Source organism: Candoia aspera, chromosome 8 (assembly GCF_035149785.1).
Source record: "Candoia aspera isolate rCanAsp1 chromosome 8, rCanAsp1.hap2, whole genome shotgun sequence".
Taxonomy (NCBI): Eukaryota; Metazoa; Chordata; class Lepidosauria; order Squamata; family Boidae; genus Candoia; species Candoia aspera.
The window spans coordinates 9,283,297-9,300,088 of record NC_086160.1 but is presented as its reverse complement, the minus strand read 5'-3'; the positions used below and the strand labels follow the sequence as shown (position 1 = coordinate 9,300,088).

The 16,792-nt window shown below is 37.7% G+C and overlaps 1 protein-coding gene across 1 annotated transcript in view; it reads right to left on the bottom strand.

Moving 5' to 3' along the window:
• The window catches only part of PCDH7 (protocadherin 7), a 419,387-nt gene that overhangs the window by 250,549 nt on the left and 152,046 nt on the right, over positions 1 to 16,792 (bottom strand). The gene's annotated exons all lie outside the window — the stretch shown is intronic.

Genomic DNA, 16,792 nt, shown 5'->3' with positions numbered 1-16,792 from the left:
TAATATTTCATATGACATGGTCATTACCAGATATATCCATAAAAAATTATCCCCTATTAAGCTTTGGTCAATCAAGGCTATCTTTTAGTAAGATAGGGAAGGTATAGACTATCAGCCTTAGTTGTACACTTGCTGGAACAGCATTCTCCACTAATACTAAGGACAGTTGGGTATATTTTGGCCAACATGGCATAAACACAACCAGAGACCAGTTTTACATCAAGAGTGCTCACCCTATTCTGGGCAGCCTAAGAGCTTTAATCCAGAAAATACTTGACAAGCCAAGCTTTGCGGAAATATAAAACCTGATTGTGTGCACATAATTCCCCTTGTTGAAAAATGGCATCACTTCTGCCACAAAGTGGAGAGAAACATGTTCTTCTGCATAGATGATTATCCATGAAAACAGTTATGTGATTTTAACTGTTCCAAGTGATACTAGGTGCCCTCACCTAGTTGACCTTGGTTGAGCCTGAAGAAAAGCTAAGTAGGAGTAGGACACTGATGGGAGACCATCAAGAAATAGGCTAAACTGGGAAGTTGAAGAAATAGTACCACAGACATATCCATGTAGGACATTTTTAACTTAAAAAAAAAAAAATCCAAATATTTTGTTCACATCCAATCACTAGTATCACCAGCACTCCAGTTCAAAGCTTCTGCATCTCCATTGGAAAAGTTATGATTGTTCACTCCATTCCACAGATCTGGTATTTTATTCACTGCTATTTCAAATGTCTGCGTAAAGTTTGGAGGAAAAGAAAGGTCAATAAAATAACCATGCTAATAATCACTCAGAGAATTGTGACAATCCTTTCTAACTCTCAGGACTCAAAAAAAATGGGACAATGCACAGATTTCCATCTGTTATTTATCTTCTTGAAAATTGGACCAAGAGTATGACTAAACATCTGGGTGGTGACAGCATTATAAATGTGTAGAATTAATACTAACCTGCTTCCTCTGGTATTGTAGACAATCACCAAAATGGTCTTTTTCCTGCTTAGGACCAAGGGTATACTCTATGCCAGGCCTAGATATAATATATATCATAATTATACTTTGACTTGTCATATTTCTTAAAGACAAAACACCAAAGACTAATAATTAAAGTAAGTTTAAGTTCCACTGAATTTAGGTATATATTTAACTTTGTATATAATATGCAATCTCTTGTTAAAAAGAGCAGAATTCTATGTTGGTTATGACAACAGATAGGGCTTTTGATACACTGGATCCCAGTTGTAGTACAAAAGGAAATTGAAATGTTTGCTCAATATATAGTAATGTTTTGGTACAAGCAGGCTGGGAAGAGTTACCCCCACCTTATCAAAAAGGGCCTGACCACTCAACCCACTACAACCCAACCAACACAAGCTATGAAAAGGATAACACGGCCATACATCAGAAACATCTCAGAAACTACCAACAGACTGTTACAACCGCATGGCATCACTGTAGCACATAAACCAACTGAAAGTCTTCAAAACATCTTAAGGAACCCAAAAGACCCAGTAGCCCAAGAAGAAGAAAAAAACAGCAGTTATCTATAACACACACTATAAGGACTGTAACAGCCACTATGTAGGACAGACAGGCAGAAGACTAGCAGAGCGCATCCATGAACACCAACTGGCAGTCAGAAGACACAATGAAAACTCCTTAATCTCACAACACATGTACAGACTTAACTATACTTTCAACTGGGAAACTCTGAGCATCCTAAACCAAACCAAATCCAAAAACGCTAGAGAATTCCTGGAAGCCTGGCACTCAGACAAAGCAGCCATCAACAGACTAGGTAAACAACATTTACATACCATTCAAAAGAGACAGTGGAAAAGCCAAAAGACAGAACCCCTCCTTGCCAGCAGTCAACACCCACATATGCAAAGATTAACACTAGGATTAACACCAGATGAACAATCAAACAGCACAATACACCCTAATCAAGGAACTATTAACTCAGTCAATCAACCAAGGAGCAAACAACAGCCCAATAAAAGAACTTCCAAGAAGAGAACAACACCCCCACCAACACAAGCTAGACAAACCATGGTATATTAAACAGAGAGCAAGGCCCACTCCCTCTTTGCACTGAAGATGTTGCCTAATCTGGCAATGAAATGTATGCAAGAAAAGGCTCAGAGAGCACCAAGGACTCCACAGATTTACCCTTACCCCCACAAGGCTCACTTACTAGAAAGGCAGTCTCTAGTAAATTCTAATATTAGGTAATTTGCCCTAATTAATAATTTGAATAACCTAATTAATTTCATTCACTCTGGCAGTATGTATATTTTAAACCTTATGTTGGCACTGTAACTTTTAAAAAAAATCTACATAATTTTTGTTTTGTAAAACTGTTGAACTGTTGAACACAGTGCTGCAAAATTTTCCTGAAATAGCCATGAATTATCCTTGGGACAACAGGAGTTGTCTACCTGTACCTGGAGCTATTCTCAGGAGAACCATATTATATTTTAAGCTCTCAGTGTTTACTTGAGTTCAGAATGCTAACAAAACTTTGCCTCTTCCTTCAGAGTTAAACCAGTACATCATCTTTTTTGCAGACTGACAAAAATTTATTTATTTACACACATCTGTACATTCCCTCAATCCAAGATCCAAAGCAGTTCACAGCTGCATATTTGCAGGAACCAATGAACCATGAGTTCTGCTCATCCATCCAGATCCGATAGAGTCTGGGTTTCTTCTATCAAGCAATGCCATCCCTCGAAGCATGCCTTCTATTTTCATAGCACCTGCCCTTTGGGACAGGTTGCCTTCCAAGATTCAGAGGGCTTCAATCCTATTGGCCTTAAAAGCTGGCTGTTCCCTCAGATATTGGGCCAGACTATTGGGTCAGCTATAGGGCTTGTTTCTTTTTTATTTCATTAAACAAACTTATATAGCTACTCATGTACCAGAAGGAACTCTGGGTGGTGAACAAAATAAAAACACAATAGACTAAAAAGTCCATTTCAAACAATAAACAACACTGAGGCCCTGAGAAAGCCTTTCTCATGCCAGCTCCATCAACATCCTGGCCACAGTAGCTGGGGGAAAAGCCAGCTCTTCACTGTCATTTGTTATCCATCTCTCTCCAGGAAGATCTTGTTCCATAGATCAGGCGCCATTACAGAGGGGACATGCTTCCAAAGCCCACCAGGCAACAGTGTTTTACAGAGGGGATCCAGAACACTCCCACCCTGCCTATCTAATAGGATGGACAGAAACCATCAGGGAAAGAAATACGTAATAGTAGATTGATTAGCATCCTTTACTGCCAATTGTTTTGTTGTTTTGACATGCTTTGCCTGTATGCTACCCATAGTTACCATGAGGTGAAGAAATAAATAGCTCTACAAGCCACAAACAATAAAGCAATTCATAAAAAGCAAAATAAAATAAAAATTGCAGGATTAAAATTGGTATAAGAAATAGCAGTCCCAGGGTATAACCTCTATGCCTTAAATGCTCACCACAAAAGCCATGTGTTAACCAAGTTAATGATTGTTTCCAATGATACATATCTTCAAGATTATTTTAAGGTACCATCAACTTAGGTTTGACTCCTGGTGACAGCATCATCAAATGCTCAGTATCTTGCTCTATCTCTGGTCCTGTGGCTTTCCAAAGATAATCCTGTAATCGGCAACATTTTAGCAACAGCATCAGCAACAGGGGTAGGGCACCAAGGGGCAAGCAGAATTATATGACATTACCTCACATAACTGTACTTCTCTGTCTTCTGCTTCCTATTAAACAGTTGATTTATTTCTGATGGTGTGCATCATATAATACCCAGGTGTAAAACCTGTGTTGATATTACTTATAGCAGGAATTGGGAATCAACAAAGAACTACCTTCACAAACCTGTATTAATCCATCTCTGCATTGCTGTTTTTATCCTATCCAACTGTGGGTTAATACCTCAATTTTCCATTAGCTTATTACATCACTTCTTCATGTTTCATTTAGGAATTATAGAATCCTTACTGTCTTTCTCACTGTGTGTATAGGAGCAATTGAGAAGTGATTTGTCATTGCTTTCTTCTGGCTTGAAGTCAATAAATGCTTCATTGACTATAGAAAGACCTTTCATTGTGTCAACCATGTCAAGCTATGGAATGTTCTTAGGAAAACGGGAATCCCAGAACATTTCATTATCCTTATGTGGAATCTATCTACAGAACAGCATGCCACAGTCTAGACCCAACATGCAAAACAGACTAGCACCAGGTCAGCAATGGAGTGAGATAAGGTTGTATATTCTGTCCTTGTTTAGGATGAGTGTCTTTTCAATATTGGAGGAAGATGCATCAATAATCTGCACACTACTCTGATAGCTGAACATGCAAATTATCTACAAGCTCTAGTAATGAATGCCAAGAAGCACAGTGAGGAAAGGGACTAATATTTAATATAAAGAAGACTAAATGAATGACAACAGGTAGAGCAACCAGCCTTAGAATTGACAATGAAATTATTGAAGTGGTGGACAGTTCTTGTCTTTTAGGATAGACTATCAACAGAAAAGGAACTAGCAGTCAAGAAATACAAGCACTCTGTAGGGTAGTGTTTAACCATCTCTTGTAATGTTCTACAATATTGGTCCCTGAAAACAAAACAAAAAATAGAGTGAAACTGAAATCATTAGGAATTTCCTAGATCCCAATCAATACTGTTCTCTTTAAGGTTTATTTCAGAATGCAAAATCCTATCACCATGTTCTGTACATTATTTATTCTCTTCAAAGGAGGCTTTCTGGGTGTTTTTCTTTTCTTGCCCTTTCCATGAGGAGTAAAATAATTTCTTTAAAAAAATCTTAGAGGAAGGGAGATGGAGTTATCAGTTTTCCCTGCTCTATTCAGAAGGCAGTGGGGGTTAAAAGATTTGTCAGCTTCTTTTTTAATGTTTCTCTTTTTTACTGTAAAAAGGGTCAGGCACATCTACACTAACTTGCAGTGTTAGCTTTTTCCTGCATTTGAACTTTCAGTTTCTGGAAAGAATGTCTAAATATATTCTCAGCCTCTTTTCCATTTCTTTCCATTTCCTTTTTATTCCACCCCTCTTCCCCCAGACCCATCTCCCTATCTTTCATGAACAGAATGAATTAAAGGACACAAATAGACTGGATATCAAACAAACCTGAGCTAGATATTAAACCGCATATTTCAAGAAACCAAATGTCAGGTAATTCTGAGAATATTTTATAGAACTACCCTGGTAATGTATTAAATAAACAAAACATTTCCTATTTTATGGGGGGAATATTTGAATATTCAATATAGGCTGTCAGTCCAAGAATGAAAGGACTAGAACTCAGTTATGTAATACTGTAAGTGGTCTAAAATTTAATTCCAACATGTTCTAGGTAGGGCTGGGAGAAAAAAAAAATCCTTTCTGGTACTTTATACTGATAGATGAACCAAATGGCCTCACTTTTTGAAAGGAAGCGTCCTTATTTCAAAAACAGCAATTAAGAACAAAATAATAGAGGGTAAACACTTCATTAGGTTAGTTTGGCTCCTGGTGGTTAAATGGGAATGACCATTCAATTTTCTTAAAAACTATCAAAACAGTCCCGCCTACAGTTCTAGAATATCCTTGTAGTTTCTTACCCCAGTCCTAAGCAGATCCACACTTCCTAGGTTTTTTGAAAGCAGCCAACATCAGCTACTAAGAAATAAAGTCCCTAAGATCAGGAGGGTCTTACACCAAATTTTTACATCAAAGATAGATGGATGGATGATAGATCCTGACTTACTATAAAAAATAATGATAGAATGGAGACATTGGTTCTAGCCCTGCCCTCATGTTTCAGGGAGATTTGTAAAGAAGAAGATAGTGGTTTAACTTCTTTCTAGGGCACAAAATGTTGTCACAGTTAGCATTAGCACTTTAAGTTCAGCATATAAATGTATTGGTAACCCATGCAGAGGAAGTACAATCCCAGAGATGATATCATAACTAAGGGCAATTGTAATCAATTGTAGCTTTCAAGCTATTTTTAACGATAGTCCCAGATAGCAGAGTTTGCTTTTTATCTGTTCCACATCAGCATTACCATTTTCTCAGATAGCATGCATTTTTTTCAGAGTTTTTAACCCATCTTTATTACTTTATAAGTAACTCAAGGTGGCAAATATACCTAATAGTCCTTCCTCCTCCTATTTTCCCCACAACAACACTGTGAGGTAGGTTAGGCTGAGAAAGCAGGACTGGCCCAAGGTCACCCAGCTGGCTTTCATGCCTGAGGTGGGACTAGAACTCACAGACTCCTGATTTCTACCCCGTTGCCTTAACCACTAGACCAAATTGGCATGATTAAAAATAAATAAAAAAACAAATAAAAAAAAACAAATAACCTGAAACATTTGCACTGAACATTATCTGTAACTTTCCCTAGTACAATGAATTTGTACACAACTTTTCCTACTCACTCAGTCTTTTCTTAAAATGCAACTATCCCAATACATAATACTAACATTACTAGAAGGTAGCAATTGACCAGGTTTTCTCCCTTCTTCTCCTACCCCCCCACAAACCAAGGAGAGCACCCCACAAGTTTTTTTTAGGATAAAATGTATTGCCTACATTATCTAAATGTTTAAACTAAATTTGCTCTTTTCATCAGCCAGAAAAAGGAAAGGCAAAGACATTGTGTTTTTCAGCTCTGTCTGGTTTTTATTTCACTTTAATTAGTCTATTTTTCATTTCTTTTAATTGATCGACATATGCTTCTTTTTATATGCACCACTCCAGGAACACTGTAACTCAAGACTACACATATTTAATTATGAAATACACACACTTGCTGTTCACACCTACATTCTCCTCAAAGTGCATTTATTTTTATCTATGTATAGTAATATGCTGCTTCCCCAAGTCCCTGGCTGAGATCTTCTGAGGATATTATACCTAAGGAATCCTTCCACTTCCTATAGTCATTGCTCAGACAGGCATTCAACAGGCCCACAACTCATTCTCACTTCCTTGACCTAAGTAGCAGTCCCTTATGGGACAATGAGTATCTCCTCACAACATAAAGGGGAGCAAAGAGATGTATATATTTTAAATTTTCACACCCACCCAAATAGTTTTGCTTAAGAACCATGGTATAGCACACCTCAAAAGCTTTACAGTGCTAATATATTTCTAAAATTCCCTCCATGTAAATACATCTGATAGTAATTTGTGTTTCTGTAGTACTCCTATCCCTCTATCAGGAATTTCCTTTATACAGCCATGGGATGTCCAGCATTGCAGATGGTTCAGGAAGAGGACTGCTCAGTTGAAACTGAAAGGGAGGAGATTAGCCATGACTGATACCCTTCCACAGTTGTACAGCATAAATGAAATAAAAAAATAAAATAAAATAAAATAAAATAAAATAAAATAAAATAAAATAAAATAAAATAAAATAAAATAAATAAAATAAAATAAAATAAAATAAAATAAAATAAAATAAAATAAAATAAAATAAAATAAAATAAAATAAAATAAAATAAAATAAAATACCATTAAGCAAACTACAGGTAGCATTGTTGCTGTGCAGCCACTGCATGCCTCTTAAAATGGGTTAACTCATCTCTTGCTCTCCATAAAGGGCCTCACTTCACCCAATCTTAATTTTGAGTCTGGATTATTTTAATGAGAAATAAACTAGCAAACAAACAAACAAACAAACAGGAAGCCATTCTGCTGGAACAAAATATACCCATCTCTAATACCATCTTTACAATAATGCCTTTCAACTCCTATAGGACGTATTGGTATTAGTAAAATAAAATATTAACATTAATATTAATATTAAACATTATGTTTTAAAAAAACAAACAACCCAGAGCTTTGTTTTATTGTGTGCACGGCTATCTAGGAAGAAAGACAGATTAAAGTATGAAAGGTAGACAAATTTTTGTGCACTGGGGGTGCTAGAAGGGCAAACTCATTAGTTTGCTTTCTGATAAATGGATGTCCCAATGGCCTTACTCACCCAGACAGATATTTCTTTGAAAATTAACCCTCCAAATTCCACGCTGCTCCCATCTGGGGTCAAAGGAGTTTTTGATGCACTATAAAAAATGGGAGGAAGAGGAGGAGTAACACTGACAGTTATTTGGACTGTCATTGACTTATTTTCAAAGCAAGCTCATTTTATCATTTGTGCAAAGATTCTAACTGCTCCATAGTTAGCCAAGCTGTTTGTGCAACACATGTACCATTTACAAGGATGTCCTGACCGTGTGATTTCAGACTGTGGAATACAATTTACTTCTAAATTCTGGAAATCCTTTTTGCATTTAATTGGGGTGCAGCAATCCTTAAGCTCATTGAATCACCCCCAAATGGATGGAGCAACTGAACAAGTTCAGTCTACTCTAGAGCAATTCCTCTGCTGTTACACCAATTTTCAACAAGACAATTGGGTTGACTTCCTTCCTTTCGCAGAGGTAGCTTACAACAGTTCAGTCCATCAAAGCACAGGATTCATCCCATTCCAGATTGTTTCTGGACAGGATATGTATTTATTTATTTATTTATTTATTTATTTTATTATCCTGCCTTTATTATTGTTTTTTTTTAAATAAATAACTAAAGGCAGCAAACATACCTAATACTCCTTCCTCCTCCTCTTTTCCCCACAACAACAACCCTGTGAGGTGAGTTGGGCTGAGAGAGAGTGACTGGCCCAAGGTCACCCAGCCAGCTTTCATGCCTAAGGTGGGACTAGAACTCAGAGTCTCCTGGTTTCTAACCCAGTACCAGATCATTCCCATTCCCAAACTACCCCTGAAACTTCCTGCCAATTGCTCGGCAGCGGACTGGTGCAAAAAAGTGGCTGCTGACTGGCCTATAATTAAGCAAGCCTTGACTGATGCCCAACAGACTTACAAAAAATTTGCTGACTGCAAATGGCAACCTCAATGGGACATGAAAGTGGGAGACAAAGTCTACCTCTCTACCAAATTTCTTAAATCACAGCAGCCATCCAAAAAACTGGGAGCCAAATTTATTGGTCCCTTTCCAATTGTAAAACTTATAAACCCAGTGACTGTTCAACTCGATCTTACACATAACTTAAGAAGAATTTGCTGTGTTTTCCATTGCAGCTTGCTGAAACCTGCTCCAGAACCTTCTAAGTGGCATCCTGTCTCTCCTCTGCCTACCCTCATCATGACTGATGGTGAACAGCACCTTGAAGTGAAGGAGATCCTGGACTCTTGAATTCATCGTGGGTCTTTGCAGTTCTTAATTAAATGGAAACGCTTCCCTGATCATGAGTGGGTTTTAAGCTGCCATGTCAATGCTCCTTCATTAACATGTAAATTTCACACCAGTTATCCTGATAAACCTGCACCATAACTAACATCCCTTTCCACTTTCCTTGCTATATTTACAATCATTTATATTAATCAATTTCCAGATGATGATGATGATGATGATGATGATGATGATGATTTTAAGGAGGGCAGTATGTCAGGCTCCCCAATCAACTGTTCACAGAACATCTTATTGGACTCACATCCATCTTCCAGCAACCTGTATCAACTTGCCAGTCGACCAACAGGCAGCAGGGAAGGGGAGCATGGATGGAGTGGGAATCATCTTGTTTGGGTTAGCTGCTCCTTGCACCAAGGTCATCTAGGAAGAACTGTTACAGCCAGATGCTGGCACGAGAAGGAGGGGCACATACTTAAGGGGGCACTACATTTTAAAATGTAGAAACATGCAGGAAATTCTATCTGCAACTTTTTCTCAATACTGAATGCTTCGCTTCATTAAATAAACTATATTCTAGAGGTGACAGACTCGTCCCTGGGGGAGCTGGGGGTGTTGACGACCGACAGGAAGCTCTGGCGTGGGCTGGTCCATGAAGTCACGAAGAGTCGGAAGCGACTAAACGAATAAACAACAACAAATGGGGGAGCAGAATTTAGAACATACTTTATTACATGCACTATTTTCTTTTCAACCAGGGAAAAAAACAAGCATTTAAAAATAAACACCCAGAGGTGGTAACATAGTTTCCATCTGTTTCTGGGATTTTGTTTGTATACAGCTTGCCTGTGTTACCCATGGTTACCCTAAATCTACAGTTTTTCCATGATATTAATTAATAGTCAAGGCATAAAGATCCTTGAAGGACTGTATGGCAGAGTTGTCACAGGCCCAAAGAAAATGGAAAAGTAGAGGAGATGTCAGCTAAAATTTCAGAGGTCCTGTATGTATGTATACATGCATTCATTCTAGGGTTAACAGATCAGTGTTTCCAAAGTACAGATGACTGCTAGATGGAAGCAGTGAGCAACAGGAAACCCTAATTCTCTGTTTCTATCTAGTGGTCATCTAGAACATTGCAGTCCAGATCTGATAGTTCTGTCTTATACACACGCAAACACGTTCTCAAAGGATGTATAATGTGATTAATTGAATAATCACTGAACATCCTGAATTGAATAATCACTGAACAGCTGACTGAATCTGAAAATGGCAGAAAACAATATAGACCTCACTGAAGTGAATTTAACACAGTAGCCGAGCCTCAGTTCAAAGGCTTAGTGTATATTATACTAGTGACTATGTTTGTTTTCTACACATCTGTATGTGAGGTTTTTGTGCTGTGTTGATGTTGCTCTTATCTTTGCCCATTGAAGCCCCAGCAAGATATTCTTTCTATTGAACCTGGCCCCCATTAATTCACCTCTCAGTATTCCAGACAAAGAAACAAACACACAAATCTTTATTATGATCAAAGACCAGCAAAGGCCACGGCATTCCAGATATTTATATGATAGAACTGTACATTCCTTATCCCTTGTCATGAGAATGATATGTACATGTCCATGCAAACATCCTGCAGCAAGGTTTCTTTCCCTTCCTCCCAATAAAAAAATGGGGACCTACAAATAGGAGTTGTCACATGCTGTTCTTTAATAGAGTGCTTTGCACTGGACAAAATCCTACAACTGGGATCCTGCTATGTAAGTAAGTGCACCAATCCAGATAGGTAAAGGTAAAGGTTTCCCTTGACGTAAAGTCCAGTCGTGTCCGACTCTAGGGGGCGGTGCTCATCTCCGTTTCAAAGCCTTGGAGCCGGCGTTGTCATAGACACTTCCGGGTCATGTGGCCAGCATGACTCACGGAACGCCGTTACCTTCCCGCCGAAGCGGTACCTATTGATCTACTCACATTTGCATGTTTTCGAACTGCTTGGTGTGCAGGAGCTGGGACGAGCAACGGGAGCTCACCCCGCTGCGCGGTTTCGAACCGCCGACCTTCCGATCGGCAGCTCAGCGGTTTAACCCGCAGCGCCACCGCGTCCCTTCTGCACCAATCCAGAAAGTATCCACAAAAAGTAGGAAGAAAACTGAGATGAACCAAAAACTTTCTGGGATAGTTAAGTTCCAGGCAACTAGGTAACATTAATGTTCTTGGGGATTAAACAACATGGAATAAGTTTAAAAAGAAATGTACAGTAATCAGGTTCAATGTAGAGGAAGAAAAGGGGATGAATATGTACTATTTTCCATATAGTACCACTGTTTATTATGGTAAACTGTGAAAAATTCTGATTGATTTTAACAAGACAATGTAACATTTAACATTCAAAAGCTTAGATATTTTGATTGCTTTTCCAGTTGCTGTACCTTTTATACCCCCTTGAGAATAAGATAGACAATGGAAATTTGAAGTATTTTTTTAAATAAATCATGATCTCCCAGGGGAACCTTAGTTACCTCTCATGGAACCCTGGTTGAGAGACCCTGAATTTCTCAGTGGAAATGGAAATGGACAATGGATAATGGAAATTTCAGAGAACAATGTCAAATATTCTAGTAAAATATTTTATCATATTACCCTATTGTGACTCAGTAAGGCATTGGGCAATTTCATTTGATGATCTCCATTTGTGTTGTTCAAGTCACAGAACAGGAAATGGAGAGTTGGGGAACCCTCTGGAGAAGATATGAGAGAGTTTTGTTTTGTCGAAGGAAGGAAGGAAGGAAGGAAGGAAGGAAGGAAGGAAGGAAGGAAGGAAGGACTCTTAGTAAGTCCTTCCTTATTTTAGTGGATCACAAGTTATTCAGACATAATTATATAATGCCTAACATATTTGGGGGGGGGCAGGAAGGGGGAAAACTTCCCAAGATAGAAAGGATGTCATAAATATCATCAGAGTATATAGTACATTTATGTGATTGAAGTTAACTGTTCTATAAGCTGCAGGAATGAAAGATCATCCAGCAAACAGAATTAATTGTCTGTGATGAAGAAGGGTATAAGTGTTCCAGATAAATAACTGTTCTATCATGGCTGGAGAAAAAGTAACACCATGTTACTTTCCTAATAGTAGAGCAACATAATTAATTGCTGAAATTGATCATGTTCTTAGATACTGCTTTCTTTTTTTTCTTGGTCCTACTCCAAGATTATCTTCATATTAGCAAAATGTTCCATGTGAAACATCTCACTCTGTTGGAAAAAAAGAAAATAAAGACTAATCAAATCAAATTGGAGAAGTTGATAAATCTACCTGGAGTTAATTAATTGAAATATGTTCATGGAAAAAAAAATCAAAGAGAGCTGTTTCATCTCTCAGAATGGGAGAAGTCAACCAGCTCCAAATTTAATTTGAACTAAATATTTAGTACAAACTGGCAAACCAAGATAAAAAGTAAGAATGGAAATGAAGCACTCCTGGCTTATTCCGTCTGCTACTGAGTGCAAAAGCCACAGCTGCATTTTGTCTATGATATGGTTATCTCATAGACAGAGAGAGTGTTCCCTTGTTATCTGTATAGCCAATTTGAACTTTTTTTCTTCATGCTTACAACCTGTGATGTGTCTACTGCCAGGGCATTTGAAATCAGCTATTTTTTTTTAGAACTAACTTGTTTTTGCTGTAAATAATCCAGATGTATTCCCGGGATATTAAAGGAGTTAAAGGATTCACTGATGTTTTTGAAGAGCATTTGGCCATTTTACTTTTCTAATAAAAGTCACTTCCATATTAGATGACAGCAAAGATGATGATGATGATGATGATGATGATGATGATGATGGTGATTTGTGCTGGGTGGATTCCTATTGCTGTTTCTTCTGTCTACCTCATTTGTCACCTTCTTCCTTTTTTAAGCTAGACCAGTTTACTTATCAAAAACATTCTATGGATATTGCCTTTTTTTAACTGATTGTCATTCTAATTCAGACACAGATTCTCTCACACTGATCATTAGTTTATAAATATACAAGATACAGTTCAGATTGCTTGACTTCCTCAGAAACAAATAAAACCCTTTGTTCACTGTAGCTGGGAGCTCTACTGATTAAAATAAAGCCCCAAAAATATCCTATTTTGGTGGATGAAAGCACAGAATGCCATCAAGTCTACAGATGGGCCAAATCTGACTCTTGCCAGAAATAACAATGAACAAATTCAAAGCCTTTCAAAGCAACATAAAGAGAGATGATATAGATAAACACCCATTTATTGAGAACAGTAAACCTACTTCTGTCCAGGAAGAAGATCCTTTGATTGAAAAATACGGTATGCTTCCAATACAATTTTATTTAGATGCTATTATTATACTTGTAGCATTCCTAAGGAAACATCTCTTCAGTCATAAGGAGTATCCAGCCAGTTTTATACACACACACACAATCACAGTTAAAGCCAGTTAATTTGAAAAGGTTTTTTAATTGAAGATAGAGTATTGCCTTCAAATATGAACCTATTAGAGACCTATATTCTTTTTTTTTTCTTCCTACACCTGTTTCAGCGTGACTGCAAAAGAGTGTCTTAAAACAGATGCTTTACTTCTTTGATTCACCCCCACTTTTTTTTTTATGACTACAGAGAGATGATGCCACACCTATTTAAGCACTTCCAGTCTTAAAAGGAACCAGCATTCCTAATTTTCCTTTGTTTTTCTTGTTTTAGGACTCCAGGCTGAAGGTGGATCCAACAAGAGATCTAAGATGTAATTATGCCAGGCCTAGCCTGTGTTTTCTCATTCATTCCATCTTTCAGAAGCCTTTTTTTAAATCTAATCCAAGGGAGAGGTATGGAAGTATTCCACCTAGTGTTTTGGGAATGCTAAAGCCTCTAGGACATATCTATGCTAATATTTCATGCCAAATATTCTACTTCTCATACAAAAAGTATTTTTTTTTTCTCTCTCTCTCGGCTAATTAAGATATTCATCTATTTGGGGACTTCAAAACTTCTCTACCATCAAATATGCACTAACACCAATAGAACATAGAAAAATGGAACATGACTTAAAATATCATTAGAATTCTTAAAACATTTATTTTTACTTATAAAGGGAGAGTAATGGCAAATGGGAAGAGAAAAGGAGAGGATAATGTTTTTGTGAGCAAAATTAGGAACTTCTAAAATGAAATGCTCTGTAAGGGTGGTAACAAAGTTTTCAGGATTTGAGCCTTGATACCACTTGAAAAACTCCAGATCCCTGATATATATTACAGAACTGCTTTGGGGAAGGATTACAGCTGTTGAAAGAAAGATGGGGTATCAGTTGAACAATCAATCAAATAAATAATATTGGCAGACTTGAATATGATGTGAGCCAAATGCATCAATCACCACGAGATCATTTTGGAAGGTGCCCCAAAATCAACATTTCAGATTTAAGTAATAGGGAAGGGAACATACAGTCTAGCATCTTTGGTAAAGTATACTAGTATAAACCTGTGACATGTGATGCTATTATATCTCAGTATGAAAGCACATGTGAATGTAAAAATGATCAGAAGCAGAATCACACAAATAATTCTTGCCCGCGGTCCATTTCTATTCATTCAGGTGAAGTGTATGTTGAGTGTATGGAACAAAGGCCTCTTCGTGAGACTGCAATGCTGGAGAAGCAAAATTCTCAACTGCATCATGAAATCCATACACAAGTATAATTCTGCCATGAAGAAATATAGTTTGCAAAAGTAGAAAATACTTTCAATGTCTATCTTCACAATTCCATTAATTAGGTGAACAAATCAGTAAGAATTCTGGCGTCCGAAGCTCAAGAAAATACTGTTATTTGTTGACTTGTTTGTTAGATTTATATCTCACCTTTTGTTCAGGAGCTCAAAGCTCAAACGGGCTCATGGCCAAATACCTCTGTATTGTTGACAACACAACAACATGGATATGTCCATATAGTGCATGAGATGTCTACCTGGACTTTGAAACTTTGCTTGATTGGAATGATAATGGACAATGTTTGTTTTCTATATCCAGTTCAAAGTGGCATAAACAGTACTCCCTTCTCCAATGTTTTCCCCACAATACTCCTATGATGGGAGTCATACACAGGAAAAGAGTGATTGGATCAAAATCAACCAAAGAACTTCCATGGATGAAAACCGAAACCTGGGTCCCTCCACATGTAGTCCAACACCCTTAACTACTATAGCACACAAATTCATATGTATAGGTATATGTATACATATATTGTAGCCAACCTTATTTTCTGAGTTTTCTTGCTCTGAAATCAGATCTGTACATTTTGTGAGCCACCAAGCTGAACAGAGTATGCATTTGAGTCTCCAGAAACTCTCATCTTTCTGCAGGGCATTAAAAAGTAAGTATTATCTATATGCTGGTAGACCACCATAAAGTGCTTTACTGAAATTATTGGGGAGGTGAGTTGAACAGAGAGACCCAGTTTGGTGTAGTGGTTAAGGCATCAGGCTAGAGACTGGGAGACCATGAATTCTAGTCCTGCCTTAGGCACAAAGCCAGCTGGGTGGCTTTGGTCCAGTCACTCTCTCTCAGTCCTAGGAAGGAGTCAATGGCAAACTACTTCCAAAAAACCTTGCCAAGAAACGTGCAGGGACTAGTCCAGGCGGTTGCCAGGAGCCAAAAAGTGACTCAAAGGCTCACACATGCACGCACACACAGAGTTAAATGGAACAGTGTTTGAATATTAAGACTGCATGTGTACATACAAAGATTTATATATAACTGTTATAAAACATGCTAGCGAGAACTTCCTGTGAAAATACCGAGTGTGATTTTGAGCATGGCATATATTATGGATGTGAATTTGCTTTAGAAATAAATACCAAATGAAACCAGATATGTCTCTTTTGCTTCACTGATTTTAGTTGTAAAAAAAAAAAAAAAACAGTTCCGTTTCATATCTATTCTGATGACCAGGAGCTCTAGAGAAAGAACAGAGATAGTCACTGACATACTTTAGAAAACACATTTTTAGCATAGCTTTTAAGAAAGTCTGCAACAATTGGATACTTTTTTTTTTTTGCCACACCACCCATTCTGAATCTTCCAGATTCAGAGCAAACATCTTCACTTTGGCAGTACTATTTCTTACTTTATCTGGTTTATCTTATGACATTTTTTTCTACTGCTTTGTAAGGATGGCTTGATGGCTTGTTCTGCTTTGCTGTGTTCTATTGCTTCTTAAGACTGGTACCCTTCTGCATGCTTGGTCCTCTGCTGACCCAATGCTGTAGTTTAGACAGCATTTAAACTGTACCATTATGCCATTATTTTTTATCTTCTTACCTAACATGAAGTGAAAACCCTCAGTCTTCTATGATCCTTGTAGAAACAGTAAAGAGAAAAATGTCCTCCAGTCAGATTTGACTCCTGGTTACTACATGAACACAATCACACTATGTTCTTATCACCAATATGGAAGTGGTTTTCCACAGTTCTCTTCTGGGATTGATGCTCTTCAATTTTCAGTCTAGCTTGTAGTGCCTGTATTTCCTGTTGATTTCTCATGCAAGTACT